The sequence below is a fragment of the Elephantulus edwardii genome, unplaced genomic scaffold (assembly GCF_000299155.1).
Source record: "Elephantulus edwardii isolate Elephantulus edwardi_28Jun2011 unplaced genomic scaffold, EleEdw1.0 scaffold00007, whole genome shotgun sequence".
NCBI classification, from domain to species: Eukaryota; Metazoa; Chordata; class Mammalia; order Macroscelidea; family Macroscelididae; genus Elephantulus; species Elephantulus edwardii.
In genome coordinates, this window is record NW_006399757.1 from 4,956,971 (window position 1) to 4,964,757 (window position 7,787).

General features: G+C 43.1%; 1 protein-coding gene across 1 annotated transcript in view; it reads right to left on the reverse strand.

Moving 5' to 3' along the window:
• The window catches only part of ICA1 (islet cell autoantigen 1, 69kDa), a 211,433-nt gene extending 203,679 nt beyond the window's left edge, over positions 1 to 7,754 (reverse strand). Inside the window, exon 1 of the mRNA XM_006880237.1 lies at positions 7,570 to 7,754. The gene's annotated coding sequence lies outside the window, so the exon portion shown is untranslated. The remainder of the gene's footprint in view (positions 1 to 7,569) is intronic.
• Positions 7,755 to 7,787: the final 33 nt, after the last annotated feature.

The window sequence follows — 7,787 nt, forward strand, 5'->3', positions numbered from 1 at the left end:
TAACTGCTCATGCTAATAACACTATATCATGGCATGGAGGAGGAATAGTGGAACTGTATCCACATTTATAATATTCTTCTTACCAAAGCCACTTATGGAAAAGAGTAACTGCATTGAAACATGTATCTCTGGATTGGAAATGATCATATTGATAATATTTCTAGCTTTAAACTTAAAAGATTATACTGTTCAAAATGATTTGTTATATATTTGTTTAAATTTTCCCCTCTTTTAACAACTGTGATCTAGAGGGAAGAGAAAAGACCAGAGAAAGGCCAAAATTATTGGGGCAGCTGTTGCTGCCAGTTTAGGGCCTGTGTCAGGAAAAGAAAGTCTTACTCATAAACAATGCCACCCAAAGGTAATAAAGGAGGTCAGAATTGTTTCCACCATGGAAAACTAGGCCACTTCAGTAGACAGTGTCACAGATGAGAGCCACAAGTAGGCAATGGAGTAGAGAGGAAACTCCAACTCACTTGATTTAAGTGTGGATCTGAAGGATACTTGGCCAAGGGTGGCCCACATCAGGTCCTCATGGCTGACAGGACTGACAGGCCCCAGCTCCCAGCTGGAAACAAAGGAGGAGGCTTCAACGATTTAGATCCTCCCAGAAGAGCTATGGGTGAGCATTAACATTACTGGTAAGTACATTCATTTTCGCCTGGACACTAGAGCCTACTATTTGGTCCTAAAAGCCTTCTGAGATCCCAACTCTTCTCACTATTTCTTAGTTGTTGGAATTGACGGAAAACCTCATAAGCAGTTCCTTACCTCACCTCTGCCTTGCATGTGGATTTCCAAGCTGTAAAACAACCCAGTGGTAGATGGAATTTGGTCTAGGACTTAAGAACAATAAATGACATAGTTGAGCCTCTACATCTTGTGGTTCCTAACCTTTATACTATAATAGACAAAGTGCTAATCAATAAGCCTCTTCTTTTAAGAACTACCTCCCCCCTGTAACTTGATTTGTGCTACTGTTAGTACTTCTACTTGGAATATTATTGCTTTTAATTTTTGACTCATGTACTTTTAAGTTGTTAGTTAAATCTATGTCTTCTAGGCTGTAACAGTTCCATGATACATCTTCAAGGATATGAACATGGATAGCTAAGCACAATTGATAACAATGCATATAAATTCCAAAATCAATCTCCACAATAGTCTACATGTTTCCTATTGCCAAAGGAGTCCTTTAGAGTAGTGAGAGAAGATCTTCACCCTGAAACCTACAGTGTCCCTTTTCAGCAGGAAGTAACTAAGAGAATACGCCATCCACTTTTCCTTATGAATCAGGATGAAATATCTCTCAGGGAGGAGTGATAGGGAATGGCAAAGGACACAATGACAAAGGAGATTAATCAGAACTGGTTTTGACAAGCACTGTGGCAATTGGACAATTAAAACAAACTTTCAAGGAATATTCAAACTGAATCCTTCTGATCATAGGGAGATTTTTGAAAGTATTTCTTTGAGTTTATTATGTTTTGTTTCATTTCTTTGTGTATAAAGGATGCTCATCTAGATGATAACATAATTATGATAAAAACAAAAGGGGGGAAAATATGGGAAGCCAATGCTAAATATTTGTAAAAAACTGAATGCTATTTAAATTTTAAAAAAATACATAAACCCAATATTAGGGAATAAAACAAAAATACTCACTATAACATGGGGGAGACTATTACTGTAGAAATAGAAGGATAACTGAGCAAAATGTGTATAAACATACAAAGGGGGGATGTGAAAGAGGAAGGGGGCAGGAAACGGGGAAGGAGGGAAATCACTCAGATAGCAGAGTTAGTGGGTGGACGGGGGGAATAGGCAAAGATTCAATGGGGACTTGAAAAAAAGACAAAGTAATACTGGGCCTAGAGCAATAGTAATTAATATATAAAACACAATAGAGATGAATGTATAAAACAAAATATACATGAATGAAACACAATGGGAATGAAAAATTATGTAAGATACAATGTATAAGCATGAAACACAATGTATATAAGTTACTGTATGCAAACTAGTAAAAATATTATAAGGGGGAAGAAACAATCAGTGGCTCACATAAAAACAAACTAACAGTTACCTAATGTAACAGCCTCACAGTCATAGAGAAGGAGTGGTTAATTTTAAAATCATGCACAAAATATTCTATCATGTATTATTTATTCCTTTCTTGGTGCATTTACAAATTAAGGAGGAAAGACATTCGTGTGGATACTGAAGAAGTCAAAGCTTGTTCAACTAGAGTTTTAAAAAGTTCCAAATTAATACTTACCATTCGTATCATCAAGAGGAAAATGTGCCAGAAGTCTTAACTTTCATAATAGATTGATGGGGATTATGATACCTACTTACCTCAAAGGGGGTTGAATACCAAATAAGATCATGCTTGTCAAAGTGCTTTGTCAAGGAAGATGGCAAAAGCCTATTTTAAAGCACTGTGCTGGATAAGACAGTTAGAGAAGTTTGTCAAAGATTGGTTGAAGGTGGAAGGAGGAGTTTATTAACAGCAGGTGAGGGAGCCAGGCTAGGATCCACCTTTATAAACCCTAAAATGATAATTTTGAACATTAAAGCTTAAGAAGTAGCAGGTTGGAACAGTGCTTTTCAAAGTTTAATGGATACTTAATAATGTGGGGAAGGTGGAGTGGTCAGAAAGCGAAGAAGATTGTCAAGAAGGCAGATTGCACAGTGATTGTTATAATGGGTTTGAGCATGTCCAAGTTCATGAGAATAGCCTGGATTAACTCAGTGGCTGTAACAATGGACTTGAGCATACATCCAAGTTAATGAGGATGGTACAGGCTAGGGTCAAACGGCTCCCAGTCAGAGTCTACTCAAGGACATATAACAATAACAAAGTCACAAGTAAACTGATCAGAAACATACCTATAAACTGTGAGATGCTGGGCTCAATAAGAAATTGAATATTCTTCCTGACCTTTCCTCACACCCTCCTGAACGAGGCTTCTCTAAAAGTTGATAGTAATGAAAATGCTCTAGCATATCATGTCCTAGTTACCACACTTCCCTCTGCTAGAACTGCCTGCACCTGGGTAGGCGGGAGGGGAGTTAATTTAGTTGAGTGTCTTGAAAATATTTCCCATTTGGACAGTTTTCTTTTTTGTAACAAGTTTCTGTATTTCTCATAAGGTTGATGTTTAGCAAAATGCATGGCAATTGAGATCCTCAAAGAGGTATGACAGACACTCAAGTGTATTAATGAAGACAAAAAGACTTATGGAAGCAACCATCCAGAAAAATGTCATTGACTGATTCTAAGCATTTAATAATTCATGGGGTGAGTATCTAGGGTTTGGTTTTTAACCTCAGTTCTCTTCATTACTACAAGTGGCATTAATTATAGAATAATGGTTACATTTTGTAAAAACCTCATCTTTATAAGGTTTTCAAGTAGCACAGTCTGCATTTCAACTGCTGACCTAAAGGATGGAAGTCTGAGCCTCTATAGCAGCATCACAGAAGAAAGGCCTGGTAGTCAGCTTGCTGAGATCAATGGTGATTAATTTTATAAAACACAAAGTCTAGGAATGACTGTAAGAAGCACAATACAAACGAAGCAATGTGAGAAACAAAAGTCACATGAATTAAACACAACATAAATTCTGTATGCAAAACTCTAAAATAAAAAAAATTACAGTCAAGAAAGTTCTATGGAGTTCTACTTTGTAACAGGACCACCAGGAGTCAGAAGCAATTCAACATTAGCAAGTTATTATTGTTTTTTAGTTACCTATGTACAGGCCTGGTCAAACATTCTTCTAAGTGGTATAGCACTGATCTGTCCACTTGCTGTACAGAGGTAACTCGTGGTTGCTGTGATGCTCAACACTGTGACACTGATGTTTCAAATATGATAATGGTTACCCATGGTGGACAGTGTTTGGTGGAACTCCCTGATTAAAACAAGCTTGGAAGTAGGAGTGGCATCCACTTCGGAAATAGCTTGCCTCCAGAAACCCTATGAACTTAGAGAAACAATGAAAGTTATACAAGTGTTCAGGTCTTTCATCTTCAACTTGATGGGACGTAACAACAACAATGTAATATAAAAAGACACAGTCAAAAAGATGTCCCACAAATTATACTGTTGTTGGTCTTATTGTTATGCACCGTTGAGTCAGAATTTACCCATAGCTGATGCTCCAGTGGTTTTTCAGAGGCAGTAAATCACTCAGGAGGAGATTCCCCATCTTTCTCCCTGGGAGCAGCTGGTGGATTTGAACTGTGTGCCTTTCAATTACTTGCCACTAAGCTACCAGAGGTCATATATGTATAAAAGTTATGGAGCTAGTGGATCTAGACCATTGTAACCAAAAGATCAGTGGTATGAAATCATCAGCTGCTCTGTGGGAGAAAGATGGCCAGTCTCCCTCAGTAAAGATTTGCTCTCGGCAACTGGATAAAGGACTGCTATGAGTTGGAATGGACTCAAAGGTAATGGTTGGTTGTGTATGTGTGCGTGTGTGTGTAAACATACACATACCTGTTTTGTTGTTGCTGTTGTTATGTGCCATCGAGAGACCTTCGACCCAGAGCAGCCCTAAACCCTACTCTGTCCTGTGCCAATCTTACTCTGACATACCAACCTCCATTACCCCAGACACTGAATCAATCCATCCCATCTAGGGTCTTCCTCTCCTGCGCTGTCCCTCCACCCTACCAAGAATAATATCCCTCCCCAAGGACTGGTCCCTCCTTGCAATATGTCCAAAGTATGTCAGACGAAGCTTCAGAATCCTTGCCTCCAAGGAGCAGCCTGGTCTCACCCTCTCAAGGACAAACCAGTGATCTGTGTATATAACTTATATCAGGAACCTCTAGTGGCATGGTCTTTAGAGAATGGTGCTGCTAACCCAAGGGTGACACTTCTTTGATGGTTCAAATACTCTAGCTTTTTCTGGAAGAAAGAGGGACTATTTCCTTTCTTGATTTACAGCCTCAGAAACCTGCTAAAGGGTCAGGTCTGAGTCAGCTCCACTCAATAGCAATGAAAGAGAAGCACATTGTGTGTGTAACCATTATCTGTGCATATATGTATAAGCCACCAGGAAACTCTGGTGACTTAGCGGTAAGGAGTTGCAGTGTCAACCTTAAAGTATGCAGTTTGGATTCACCAATTGCTCTATGGAAAACAGGGCAGTTTTCTCTCATGTGATTTACTCTCCTCTGTGAACCTACTGTAGGGTTAGCTATGAGTTGGTTCCCATTCAATGGGACCTAACAACGACATGTGTGCACATGGAGTTCTGGTTAGGAGCTGAGTTGCCAACCCAAAGGCACACAGCTTGAATCCACCAGATACTCCGTGGGAGAAAGATGATCATTGTCCTCCCATGTGATTAATCACCTCTGAAAAACCTGCAAGAGGTCAGCTATGAGTCAGTTCAGACTTGGCAGTAAATAAATAACTATAACTAAATATACATAGATAGATAGATAGATAGAGATATATAGATATATATAATAGATATGTTATTTATTATATATGTGTGTGTGTTGTTGTGTACCTTCGAGTTGGAACTGACCCATAGCTGACCCTCCAGCGGGTTTTCAGAGGCAGTTAATTGCACAGGAGGAGACTGCCCATCCTTCTCCCACAGAGCAGCTGGTGGCATTGAATCGTATGCCTTCAGGATTGCAGCACAGCTCCTTGCCACTAGGCCATATATTAATGACAAAAATAATTTTTAAACATTATATAAGCAGTCCATCTTTCTCCCTCAGAGAAGCTGGTGGATTTGACCTATGTGCTTTGGGTTAGCAGTGCAAAGGGCCCTTAGAGCTCTCTAAACAGATGTATATAACAAACAGTAATGTTTACACTATTCATGGAAAGATAAGGTTGCTATGAGTCTTGGCCATAGAACAAGTTTTCCAGGGAGCTCTGGTGGCTTAGTCCATTGTGCAACTAACACAAAAGTTGCACAATTCGAGTTGTTCAGTCCACCAGTGGCCTCACTGATGAACTATGGGTGGTCTCCTCCTCTAATGACCTACATTGAGTTTCACTGGAAACTCAATGAAGGATGATCATGGATCAGAATTGCCTAGGTGATGCAAATGGTTGACTCCCTCCCAGGAGTCTGGCAGTCTGAACCCATTCAGAGGCAATTCCAAAGGCAGGCCTGGAAGGCAACAGCTCAGGAAATCCTGTGCAACTGTTCTGCTCTGTGCACATGGGGCTGTCATGAAGTGAAGTCAGCTGCGTGGTAACTAAGAGTAAGGAATATGAGTTGATTTTGCCTCTATGGGATTCTCTGCCTTTAAGGCTGACTGAAACCGTACAAAGAAAATCTTTGGTTTGTGTGTGTTTTTAAAAGAAAGCATCTGGGGCATAGACTAAATTAATGAGCATTTCCTATTTCACTCCTCTACATCAATTTTAGATTCTTTTGGAGAGAATTTACTGCAATGTTTGGACACAATTACGTTTCCAATGAATCATAATTTAGAGGGCTTTTAATGACCACGGCCTTGTGGGCCTTCCTACATTCAATATTATGCCAAACCAACTGGTAATATATTCCTAGCCTACATATATTCTTATAGTCACCGGACCTCACATTACAAGGGTGCCACCCAAGTTTGTGGACAAATTCTCATCCCTTCTCATTTGTTTAATTTTATCTAGAAGACAATCTGGATAGATAGGCTGTAATTTTTCTCAAAATGTCATCTGGTATCTTAGGGGAGCTTGTACTTTTAAGACTTCAAAGAGGAGCGAGGGGGTTGCGGTCATTCCATGTAAAAAGCGAGCAGGGAAGGTTAAAAGTGGGGCGCTTAGGGCAAAGGCAGACACAATAACAGGATGTGTTCACTTCTGGAGGAAACAGGAGCTGCAATAGCCCTGGGCAGGAAAGGCGGAGTCAACGCACCCCAAAGAAAGCCAGCACCAAGGTTTGCAGGGATCTGGCCTGCTTAGGAACTCCGGCCTCGGTTCCGACCGAGGCACCTGGCCTCTTGAGAACCAAGCTCAGGCCTCTTGGCACCAGCGATTATACAGAGGTACCCCATCCATCTGCTCCCAGACGTCCTCGCCAAAGACTGGCATTAGCGCGAAAAGGAAAAGCAAATGTCAGGCGCCCAGGCAGGTGAACTTGTCAACAAGTCAGCCCAGGATGCAAGTCCCTGCCCAGAAGAGACCCAAACATCCCGGGCCCAGAGCGGCCGAGAAGGAGAGGCAGAGTGGGTGGGATAGGGTGGGATGCAGTGGCGTGGGTGGGGGTGCTCCTTGAGCTGGGGACCAAAGACAGAATCAGCACCCGAAGCCTTTCCCTCTGCTCCCCCGGGCTGACGCACGCTCTCACGGCGCGCGCATCCTCCGGACCTTCAGGGGCCCGAGGGAGGAGGCGGGGGAGGGAAAGGGGCTGCAGCGGTTCCCTCTCCGGCTCAGGAGGAGCCCGCCCTCGGATCACCTACCGCCCGCGGAGGGCAGGGAGGAAGCCCTGGCTGGTAGCCCCATCGCCCCTGCTGCTGGGCGCCTCCCGCGGCCGCATGCAGCCCGCCCAGCGCGCCCCCGCCCCGGCCCCGGAGGGCAGGTACCTCGGAGCTCGGGCCCCCGGGAGCCTCCCGGCCGCGCTCAGAACGTCCCTCCAGGTCCCTCGTCCGACGTCAGCGTCAGCAGAAGGCGAGGGAAAGGGGCGGAGGGAGCTCGGGAGCCGGCCCTTCCTGCGGCGGCCGCCAGCCGGAATAGCAGCCGGCGGAGCCTGTGCGCGCCGCAGCGCAGCGCAGCGCCGAGGCCCGGGGGGGAGCGGGCACCT